Source organism: Triticum aestivum, chromosome 3B (genome assembly GCF_018294505.1).
Source record: "Triticum aestivum cultivar Chinese Spring chromosome 3B, IWGSC CS RefSeq v2.1, whole genome shotgun sequence".
In the NCBI taxonomy this organism is placed as follows: domain Eukaryota; kingdom Viridiplantae; phylum Streptophyta; class Magnoliopsida; order Poales; family Poaceae; genus Triticum; species Triticum aestivum.
Window position 1 is genome coordinate 215364075 of NC_057801.1, and position 12212 is coordinate 215376286.

The window sequence follows — 12212 nt, forward strand, 5'->3', positions numbered from 1 at the left end:
TCTTTACCCAGAACAAGTCAATCAGTGGCTTGGTGTGCTGGGAAACACCTATGGAATGGAGGCGGCCAACCTATCAAACCATAGAGCACTTCGCACGTGCATGACTAACTTGGGATGATTCCGGAGGAGGAAAAAACAAGCTTTCCTGAATTCACGGCGGCAACTTACATCAAATGCACGTGAATTAGGAAAAGTCACTTCTTTCATCCGAACATATACTTCATGAACGGGGCATGAAAAAAAATGCTTACACAAGTTTCCAACACTAGCTTAATGTTCAACAAAATCATGGAGGAGATAAGGATGTTGTCGATGGGCTCAACAACAATTCATCCAGATTCCCATGGAGATGGAATTCCATAACTATGTGAACAAGGTGATAGTATTGGTCAGACCCAAAAGATATAATGGTGTATGCTCGAGGAAAATCCACGAGTAAGACAACATTACGAACATCGTTGGTTCTGATTTGATTTGATGATAGCCCATACTCAAATCAAAGGTTTGGGGTAAGACAATAGATCCAACAATTGACCACGAGGATCAATCAATGAAGATATCATCTTTCTTCAACACACACATACACACACACACACAAAGATATCCCTTTGGAATGAACTGAGTCGGACAAGCTTTCATCTTCCAACTCTCCAAGTTGTTGTTTAGCTTGACCAACCAGCTCAGGGGTATGCAACACAGATTCTTGGAGAATGGTTGGTTTACAAGAAACCAACTTGATCACGAACTCAACATAGCGGTCAGGCGACATCCTGGTGATACTTCCGTGAAGATATCCGAAAAATAACGAACCACCGATATGTTACTAAGCTCGGGAGCAATCTTGCTTTTCAGGGCAAGACGATGTGATCACAAGAGTGAGGGATTGACTCAATCCTAACTCATTGATCGGAGAGTGCACCGGAAATAAGGACTAGGTAGCACGATTAGCCTTAGGGTGATGATTCAATAACCAGCATGCTAAGAATGAGATTATTGTCCATTTACTACCAAGCAACATGGTTGCTAGGATTGTTGATTTCACACATCATAGTTCACCTGTCGGCGTTCCGGTTGCAACAACACGGGAACCGAGAAATGAAAAATGTTGGCGAGAAGTATCACTGTGTCAATAATTCACAAGAGCTGGTGCAATTCTCATGAAACTCCTGACATAAAGGGAGTAATACTCCAGGGTAGAACAGAATCAAAAGCTGGATTGGCATTTTGATCTGTGGAATACAACTACTGTGACCCAATCCCGGATATGGAAGAGGTACTGGAGTTTGTTTCTCCTAGTCATCCTGAATAGAATGGCTTGACGGACCACAAGAATAATAAGCATCGATAACACGAATGCACAATTACTTCTGACTATCAATTGATAGACGAAGATTGGAATACGACTGAAGAGGGACAACTCAAAGGAACATATATCTTTCTGAGTTGTGGATGCATAGATTAGTATGTCGAGCAAAGCTCAACATTTCTTCCGGATAAACCATGCAGAAGGTAGAACTGGCAGATACACAATATAGAATGGAGAACTCATCAAGAGCACTCTGGTTGTGATCTCTTGGTTCAAGGAACTTCCGCCATAAGCAGTTCATGGTATTTGGAAGAAGGAAATACCACGGACCTCAAGGACTATCACAAAGGTTACTAATATCCTAAAGGAACTAGCAAACACTATCAACATGAGGTAAGTAGGGTGAATCTCGGGTTCAAAACCCTAGGAATAGAATACCTACTAACTAAATTACATCACGGGATGCTTCCAAGGATGACGGCCAGAATGATCACACTGGGAACACAAAACATGGCTAGATTACTAGGTGATACTCTAGACATCTAGGGTCATAATAATAGCTCCAACATGTACGTCGAGGCAATAGAGTACCTCAACTCACCGTTTAGTGTGGTTAATCTGGCCCAAAGGGACATCAAAACGGGAGGAAAGGATTTGCAAATGCACCAGACTATTTAGAAACCTGGGATGACTTAGATAACATAACGGCTGTAAATGCTCAAAAAGATTTGAGACATGCTACAAAAATGGTGGCATAGCCACTCAGAAGCACAATATCAAGGTTTTGAGATCAACAGTTAACATACGGAAGTAGTAGGAACTGAACTGAAGCTTAAATCCATCAATCCTATAAGTCTATGGATTAGTAACATGTGATCCTGATAGAAAGAAGAGAAGGCCTAGTTCCTTAACCCCGGAGGAAACATAAGATGACTCGGATCAGAGGGCATGAGGTATAAGGAGTAAAAAGAGCCTTACGTTCCATCCCACAATCAATTCCTTTACATATAACTAAAGCATTTCTAGACTCAACTTCGACCAGTTTGGCTTGGTAATCCTACAGGCAGTCAAGCTCTGATACCAAAACTGTCAGGACCCCGACTCAATGCCACATCGATCTAGCATGTAACACCTCATATCACTTTGCGGCCTCACGCACGGTATCCCCATGGGTGTCGCCTTACCTTTGCCCGGGACCGTTTGCGCCTTTTGGCACACGTATATGATAGTGTCGCTAGCATCCATATGATAAGGAGCCCGGGCTGACATGGCTAGTCGTAAACCGAAAGTGGAACAAACTTACAGGGACAGGCATCCATGACCCAGCATCGAACGTGTCGGTCATCAGCGAGTGAATCCAGGCTGTAGCACTGGGCTAGCAGGACTCCGGTGAACCGGGCTGTAGCGGGCTAACAGGACTCCGGTATTCATCGTGTGACATTTCCCCGAAGGGACAGACACAGGAACAAAGAAGGACACATGCCGGCCAGCCTAAATGTTCCGGAGCAGTAGCAAGTTACCATGGCTCAGTGGAAGCACTAGGAGACATTTCCCGGTAAGAGAGGCTACTAAGGATAAACAACTAGATAGTCAGATCCCACACATACCAAGCATTTCAATAACATACACACAATATGCTCGATATGTGCAAATACAACATGGCATCACAACATGACTCTACAACTCAAGTATTTATTCAATAGGCTCCGAGGAGCGAGATATTACAAACATGGGTCTCACGACCCGACATTCAGAGCATACAAGTCAAAGCACATGCGGAAGCTTAACATGTCTGAGTACAGACATCTACAAATGAAAAAGGCTGAGAAGCCTGACTATCTACAAGATCTTGCCGAGGGCACAAGATCGTAGCTGAGGTAACAAGCTAAACGTCGAAGTCCACACGTCACTACTAGTGAGACTGAAGTCTCTCTGCAAAAACATAAAATAGGCAAACGTGAGTACAAATGTACCCAGCAAGACTTACATCAGAACTATCTACATATGCATCATTATCAACAAAGGGGGTAGTGGAGTTTGACTGCAGCAAGCCAGCTTTGACTTAGTGGCTAACCTGAACTACGACTGCAAGTAACTCTTTTGAGGTGGCGCACACGAGTCCACATATTCACCATATCAATACCACTATGGATCCGCTCCCGTCTCCCTACGAGAACGCCATCCATAGCACTCACGCTTATCTTGCGCATTTTAGAGTATCCAATTTCACTTGTCTATGAACTGTACAGGCAACCCAGAAGTCCTTTACCATGGACACGGCTATTCGAATAGATCATATTAACCCTGCAGGGGTGTACTTCTTCACACACGCTCTCGCCACTTACCGCCATGTACACCTCGTGTATCTCGGCAACCTTCAAGCGGAAGCCTGGCGAGGGAGTCGGCCACGACCTGACTAACCACGCAAGTCTCTAGTCCAGGTTTATCGCCTATTCGGGTTCCATCCGCAAGGAGATCCGGCCGGGGTGTCGCTCACGACCCCAAACGATGTGTGCAGGGTTCCCAAGCCCACCATCCGGGTGCCACTTGGTACACCGGGCCACTGTGCCTAGTCTGTCCCAAGCCCACCTATACCGGGTGCCACTTGGTAGACTACTAACACTACCTACAAACGCCAGAAACTAGTTGCAACTCCTGGACAGAGATCAGGTTGATTAATAAGTCGAGAGGGGCACTTAAGCATTCCAATGTGTGGTAGTAGCTGTTCATGGATCACAAACACCGAACTCAGTTCCTGAGGACGGTTTCAATGAGACAACCCACCATGTACTCCTACATGGCCTCTCACCGCTACCTTTACCAAATCGTGTTCACACACTTAGCTCACACACAGTAGGACATGTTCACACACCTCCAATTCATCCCCGATGAATCAGACCTGACACAACTCTAAGCAATAGCAGGCATGACAAACAAGCATGAATGAGTAGGCACATCAGAGCTCAAACAAATCCTACTCATGCTAGTGGGTTTCATCTATTTACTGTGGCAATGACAGGTCATGCAGAGGATAAGGGGTTCAACTACCGCAACATGTAACAGTTGAATCGTTGTTGTCCTAATGCAGTAAAAGAGAGCAGGAGCGAGAGAGTGGGATTGTATTGGAATGAACAAGGGGGTTTTGCTTGCCTGGCACTTCTGAAGATAATATAGCTCTTCATCGGTGTCATCGAACTCATCGTCGGTACGTCGTCTACTGAGAGGGGACAAACACCGACAAACAAGGAAGAACACAATCAATGCGATGCACAATATGATGCATGATCATGGCATGGCACTATGCTGTGTTTTGAGATAATGCAACTAGCAACAGGTTAAATGAAGTTGGTTTGAATCAAAGATTCAAATTCAAACTCCATATGTGATGGTTTAAATGCCCTTAATATGATTTGCCCTATTCAGCAACTATAACTTGTTCTAACATGCATGAAAATGGTACATATGGATAGGTTGGATTTTTCTGACCATTTTTCATATATAAATTATTTCATTTGGAGTTACGGTTGAATTTCTATGATTTTTAGAAGTTTATACTATTTCGTGGAATTTCCTGGTTATTTTAAATTAGACTTAAACCAGAAAATAGTTTACTGCGCCAGCATGACATCATGCTGACGTCAGCAGGTCAACGGGCGGCCCTGGTCAAACTGACCAGTGGGCCCGCGTGTCAGTTACTAACCTAACTAACTGGGTTAGTTAGCGTTTTAACTTAAGCTAACCTGGATTAATTAGGCGGGCTGGTCCCACATGTCATAGACTCAGGGGAGGTCAAATCCCCTGGTCAACCGGGGCTAAACCACCGGTGTTTAGCCGCCAGCGGCAGCTGACGCGGCGGGGCACTCGGGAACGGGCTGTGGTGCCCCGTTCGCAGCGTGGCTGGGCTCGTTCGAGAGCCCAGACCAACGCGCATCGGGCGGTGGCGCTAGTCGGGCCTGGGGTGGCCGGAGATGACGGCGAGGAGCTCGATCGCGGCGGCCGGAGCTCAGGCGTGAGCGCGGGCAGTGCTACGATGCACGAGCAAGCAAGCTGAGCCGCTAGCGGGGGCCTACGTGATGCGATGAGTGGGTTGGACGCGCCGGGCGGACCATTTGATCGCCGGAGTAGCGTCAGCGGTGAGCGCAGGCGGCGGTGGGTTTGCGCGCGGGCGATCCGGTGGCTACATCGGTCTACGAGGAAGAAACGAGGGATGGCCTGGTTCAGAGTCTCACGGTGAGTCGGACGAGCAGGTCGGCGAGCTCAGAGACGGTCCGGAGCAGTTGGGGTGGCGAGGGGGATCTCCGGCGACCCGAGGAGGAAGAAGATGAAGCAGCCGGCGATGCAGGCCATCCTAGCGCTCGGGGCCAGGGTGGGGCGAGGCAGCGGATGATGGCGGAGCTTGCAGACGAGGTGGGGAGTTGAGGGGAGCACGGTGGCCGTGGTTACGTCGGTGGTGCGGCTGCGGCTGCGCTCGGTGGAGAGAGCAGGGGAGGGGGAGGGCGCTCGAGGGAGAGAGTGAGAGGGGCTCCAGAGGGTTCGTGGCATCGCGGTGGCGCGAGGGGAAGGCTCGGGAATGCCTCTGTGGAAGCAGGAGGTGGAGGCCTCCCAGCGAGCGCGTGCGTCATCGCCTCTGCCTACTGGCAGAGGTTGAAGATGGCACGGCTGCCTGGTGGGATGGGCTGCCTAATGGGCCGGCTATAGGTAAGGCCAGGTAAGTGGCCCAGGTACTCTCTCTCTCTCTCTAATTTCTACTTTTGTTCTGTTTTCTAATTTGCAAGTTTGTTTTTGATTTAGTAAAACACCAAATCACTTCTATAAATCCTGAAATTAATTATTGTCAATTACTGAATTATCTCAGAGGCCCTTAGCTATCTTCAGAATTGTTGGAGCATTTAATAATATTTATAGCAATTAAATGCTCCAATTCAAATACTTTATGACTTCATTTCAAAAATCCAAAGTGACCTAGGAAAATGTGCACCATTTTTGGCAGAGGTTCTATACCAATTCAAAAATGATGAACTTTTCCAAAGGAATTTTGGGTTCATTGAAAATGATTTTTTTATTTGAACGTAGTTGGATTCATCTGTGCTAGGGTTTCAACAATCCCCATTTCAAATTCAAATAAAATTAGACATGATGCATGGATGCAATGCCACTAATTACAAACAAATATTCTAGGGCTGTGACATATAAGCAGTTTCTTGCAATTTTATCATATTGGAAACATAGAGAGTTGGAGATATAGTTCCTCTCTCATAATAATTGCAAGTAGGAGCAGCAAGTACATGCATATTATATCTATCAAAATCATCATGTGCAGCGGTAAAAGGCAACCCATCAATATAATCCTTAATAAGCACAAACTCCTCCGATATAGTGTAGTTTGGAGAATTCAAAAAGGTAATAGGACTATCATGCGTGGGTGCAATAGCAACAATTTCATGTTTAACATAAGGAACTATAGCAAGTTCATCTTCATAAGCATAATTCATATTGGCATCTTTGTCACAAGCATAGCAAGCATCATCAAAAAGGGATATTTCAAGAGAATCAACGGGATCATAGCAATCATCATAGCAATCATCCTTCGGTAAGCACGAAGGGGAATTAAACAATGTATGAGTTGAAGAGTTACTCTCATTAGAAGGTGGGCATGGGTAGCTAATCCGCTCTTCCTCCTTTTGTTCTTCGCTCTCCTCATCATCTTTTTCATCCAATGAGCTCACAGTTTCATCAATTTCTTCTTCCATAGCTTCCTGCAAAATATTAGTCTCTTCTTGTACAGCGGAGAATTTCTCAATATATGGTTTAACATAGGCATTAGAAGCATAATTATCATAACAATATTCAAGTATGGTAAAATTTTCAGATTTGTAAACTGAATCATCAAAATCGTCAAACGCTTTAAACATAGATTCAATCTCATAAGCACCCATAAAAGCAACAAATTCTTCTATTTGTTCCACATCATAGTAGTCATAGATACCATTAGCATAAGAAGCCAAGGTTTTATTATCATTGAATTTGCATGAAAAGGGAAGGTGTGGAGCCTTCATCCTAGAACAACAAGTATAATCATGTATCAAGCATAGTTGACGAGCATACCAACGTAATATATGAATTTGATCGCATAATAGTTTCCCTTTTTGTGTCAAGCGATAATCCCTAAAGTATTCACATTGATCCAACATGTCTCCCATAACATAATTGAATGGGGTTTTCTCAGGATTATCAAAGTAGTACATAATATCTTTCACATAACCAGCATCGAGGGTTTTAGGAGGTTCCCCATCTCCATGAGTAGCAAGTACACCTAATTTTTTTGATATTTCATGTTCCATATCCATAACTAAAGATAGAGAACAACTAAGAACAGCAAATAAAAATTACTTAGTGATAAAGCAAACAAGCACACACACGAGAATATTCACCCCACGCTATGACTCCCCGGCAACAGCGTCAGGAAAAGGTCTTGATAACCCACAAGTGTAGGGGATCGCAACAGTTTTCGATAAGTAAGAGTGTCAAACCCAACGAGGAGCTAAAGGTAGAACAAATATTCCTTCAAGTTCTATCGACCACCGATACAACTCTATGCACGCTTGACATTCGCTTTACCTAGAACAAGTATGAAACTAGAAGTACTTTGTAGGTGTGATAGGATAGGTTTGCAAGATAATAAAGAGCAAGTAAATAAAAGCTAGGGGCTGTTTAGATAAATATGCAATAAAGTAAATATAGCGAGTGTGGAAAAGTGATGGTAGTAGTTGTGAAATTGTCCCTAAGCAATTAACTACGTTACTAGACAGGTAATCACTATTGCAATTCTATTTGAGGGAGAGGCATAAGTTAACATACTTTCTCTTCTTGGATCATATGCACTTATGTTTGGAACTCTAGCAAGCATCCGCAACTACTAAACATCATTAAGGTAAAACCCAACCATAGCATTAAAGTATCAAGTCCCCTTTATCCCATACACAAACAACCTACTTACTCGGGTCTGTGCTTCTGTCACTCACGCCACCCACCATAAGCAAATCATGAACATATTGCAAACCCTACAACGGGAATCCCTCACTCTTGCGCGACATAGAGAGCACCATAGGACAGCACCAATAATAAAACATGCAACTCAAACCAATCATAGCAATTCATCAATCACTGATAGGACAACGATAATCTACTCAGACATCATAGGTTGGCAACAAATCATTGGATAATACTATGAAACATAAAGCACCATGTTCAAGTAGAGGGTACAACGGGTTGCGGGAGAGTGGACCGCTGAATATAGATGGGGGAAGGTGATGGAGGTGTTGGTGAAGATGGCGGAGGTGTTGGTGAAGATCGCGGTGATGATGATGGCCTCCGGCAGCGCTCCGGCGCCACCGGAAGCAAGGGGGAGAGAGCCCCCCTTCTTCTTCTTCCTTGACCTTCTCCCTAGATGGGAGAAGGATTTCCCCTCTGTTCCTTGGCTCCCATGGCTTGGGAGGGGCGAGAGCCCCTCCGAGATTGGATCTATCTCTCTGTCCCTCTCTATTCCTGCATTCTGGAATTCTGCGCTGGCACCATTTCTTTTATATCCGGAGATCCGTAACTCCGATTGAATTGAAACCTTCGCCCAGATATTTTTCCAAAAATTAGCTTTCTTGCGGCCAAACAAGGGCATCAACCGACTTACGAGGGGCCCAGGAGGGTGGGGGCGCGCCCACCTGGAGTGGCCGTGGGCCCCTGTCTTGTGGCCACCTCGGGCACCGTCTCGCGTTGATTTTATTTCCCAAAAATCACAACTATTCCAAAATAATTCTCTATCCATTTTTATCCCGTTTGGACTCCGTTTGATATGGGGTTTCTGTGAAACATAAAACATGCAACAGACAAGAACTGACACTGGGCACTGGATCAATATGTTAGTCCCAAAAAATAGTAGAAAAAGTTGCCAAAAGTATAACAATAACAAATTATAGATACGATGGAGACGTATCAGATCTCGAGTCTCTGATGACTCGACTGAACCAAGTCCCTGGCCGAGTGCAGGAGTGGAAGAAATTGTCTCCTTGCTGTGGCACCGATGTTGCTCTATCGTTGGTCCGAGTCCACTGCAAGGATGTCAGGGAAGACAAGCTGGCAGCTCTCAAGGTTGCCAATACTAAGAAGCTCAGCTTCCAGTCCTTCATGGACACCGTCCTTGACGCCTCCACTCGTATCGCAAACAGCATCGACCTTGACAACTTCGTCGGGCCAGCAAGTCCTCCTCCTGCCGAGTGAACAAACATTATGCTCCACCTTTATTTGCCTCAGAATGCCGAGTGGTTAAGTAACCGTTAAACTCTTTCAGGCCTGATGCCTGAGTACTTCTGCCCGTTGTGGTTTTGAACTTTTGCGGGATTTATCTGAACTTGGTTTTCTTTGAATATGATGGCTTTGCCTTTATCGCTTTTGAATGTCTTTCAATTCTGAGTGAAACTTGACCTTTTCACCTTTCGTCGAGTGGCTCTGACGATGTGTTCAATCGACACCTCGTCGTCCTTGCGGATCGGGATGGAGCGTACGTTGTACTTGTGATGCAGCTCTGACGTTGTGTTCAGTCGACACCTCGTCGTCCTTGCAGATCAAGATGGAGCGTACGCAGCTCTGATGTTGTGTTCAGTCGACACCTCGTCGTCCTTGTGGATTGAGATGGAGCGTACGTTGTACTTGTGACGTAGCTCAGAGGATCTCTGTGACTTAGGCGAGTACGGGGTCGCAGCTAAGCTCCCGAGTGGGAGGACGACACTCTCCACTCGGAGTGTTTTTAACTTAGCAGAGTACGGGGTCGCGGCTAAGCCCCCGAGTGGGAGGACTCCTCTCCACTCGGAGTGTTTTTAACTTAGGCGAGTACGGGGTCGCAGCTAAGCCCCTGAGTGGGAGGATTGCTCTCCACTCAGAATGTTTTTAACTTAGGTGAGTACGGGGTCGTGGCTAAGCCTCTGAGTGGGAGGACTGCTCTCCATTCGGAGTGTTTTTAACTTAGGCGAGTACGGGGTCGCAGCTAAGCCCCCGAGTGGGAGGATTGTTCTCCACTCGGAGTGTTTTTAACTTAGGCGAGTATGGGGTCGCGGCTAAGCCCCCCGAGTGGGAGGATTGTTCTCCTCGGAGTGTTTCTTAACTTATGCGAGTACGAGGTCGCTGCTAAGCCCCCGAGTGGGAGGATTGCTCTCCACTCGGAATGTTTTTTAACTTAAGCGAGTACGGGGTCGCTGCTAAGCCCCTGAGTGGGAGGATTGCTCTCCACTTGGAGTGTTTTTTAACTTAGGCGAGTACGGGGTCGCGGCTAAGCCCCCCGAGTGGGTGGATTGCTGTCCACTCGGAGTGTTTTTTAACTTAGGTGAGTACGGGGTCGCTGCTAAGCCCCCGAGTGGGAGGATTGCTCTCCACGCGGAATGTTTTTTAACTTAGGCGAGTATGGGGTCGCTGCTAAGCCCCCGAGTGGGAGGATTGCTCTCCACTCAGAGTGTTTTTAATTTAGGCGAGTATGGGGTCGCTGCTAAGCTCCCAAGTGGTAGGATTGCTCTCCACTCGGAATGTTTTTTAACTTAGGCGAGTACGGGGTCGCTGCTAAGCCCACGAGTGGGAGGATTGCTCTCCACTCGGAGTGTTTTAACTTAGGCGAGTACGGGTTGCAGCTAAGCCTCCAAGTGGGAGGATTGCTCTCCACTCAGAATGTTTTTTAACTTAGGCGAATCAGGTTCACGGCTAAGACACCCACCGGGGGATTCAGACACAAATGATTACGGGAAATCAATCATTAAGATACTGCAAAAATCTTGTCTTTGGTAAGCAAACTGAAGGACTTCTTATTACAACTCGTCGATCAAAGTGATTTCAGGTATAGAAAGGGCGAAGCAGCTCTGCGTTCCATGCGCGAGGCTCGTCCATATTCTTGGCTACGTTGTAGATGTGGTACGCTCCGTTGTGAAGCACCTTGGTGATGATGAAGGGACCTTCCCAGGCCGGAGCAAGCTTGTGAGGTCATTTCTGATCCACTCGAAGCACAAGGTCTCCTTCCTGGAATGCTCGACCTCTGACATTATGGGCATGGAATCGACGCAGAACTTGCTGATAGATGGTCGACCGAATCAGAGTCATCTCGCGTTCCTCTTCTAGGAGATCAACTGCGTCTTTGCATGCCTATTCTTCTTCAGCTTTTGAGAAGATCTCCACCCGGGGAGCATTGTGCAGCAAGTCACTCGGAAGCACAGCCTCGGCGCCGTACACTAGGAAGAAAGGGGTTCGGTCAGTCGACCGGTTCGGCGACATTTTCAGCCCACATAGGACGGATGGTAACTCAGTCACCCAAGCTCCAGCAACGTGCTTGAGGTCGTGCATCAGTCAGGGTTTTAACCCTTGAAGGATCAAACCATTCGCCCTTTTTGCTTGCCCATTCGACTGCTGATGTGCAACAGACGCATAGTCGACCCGAGTGCCTTGGGATGCACAGAATGCCTTGAACTCATCAGAATCAAAATTGGAGCCGTTATCTGTGATAATGCTGTGAGGAACTCCATATCTGAATATCAACTCCTTGATGAAACTGACGACAATGCTTGAGTCAAGGTTTTTGATGGGCTTGGCTTCGATCCACTTAGTGAACTTGTCGACTGCTACAAGCAAATGAGTGAAACCACTTCTGCCGGTCTTGAAGGGTCCAACCATATCCAAACCCCAGACTGCAAACGGCCAGACGAGTGGAATAGTCTTCAAGGCAGACGCAGGCTTGTGAGACATGTTGGAGTAGAACTGGCAACCTGCGCACTTGTCGACTATATCTTTTGCCATCTCATTTGCCCGAGGCCAATAGAACCCCGCTCGGTATGCTTTGGCCACGATGGTCCGAGAGGACGCATGGTGACCATAGGTCCCC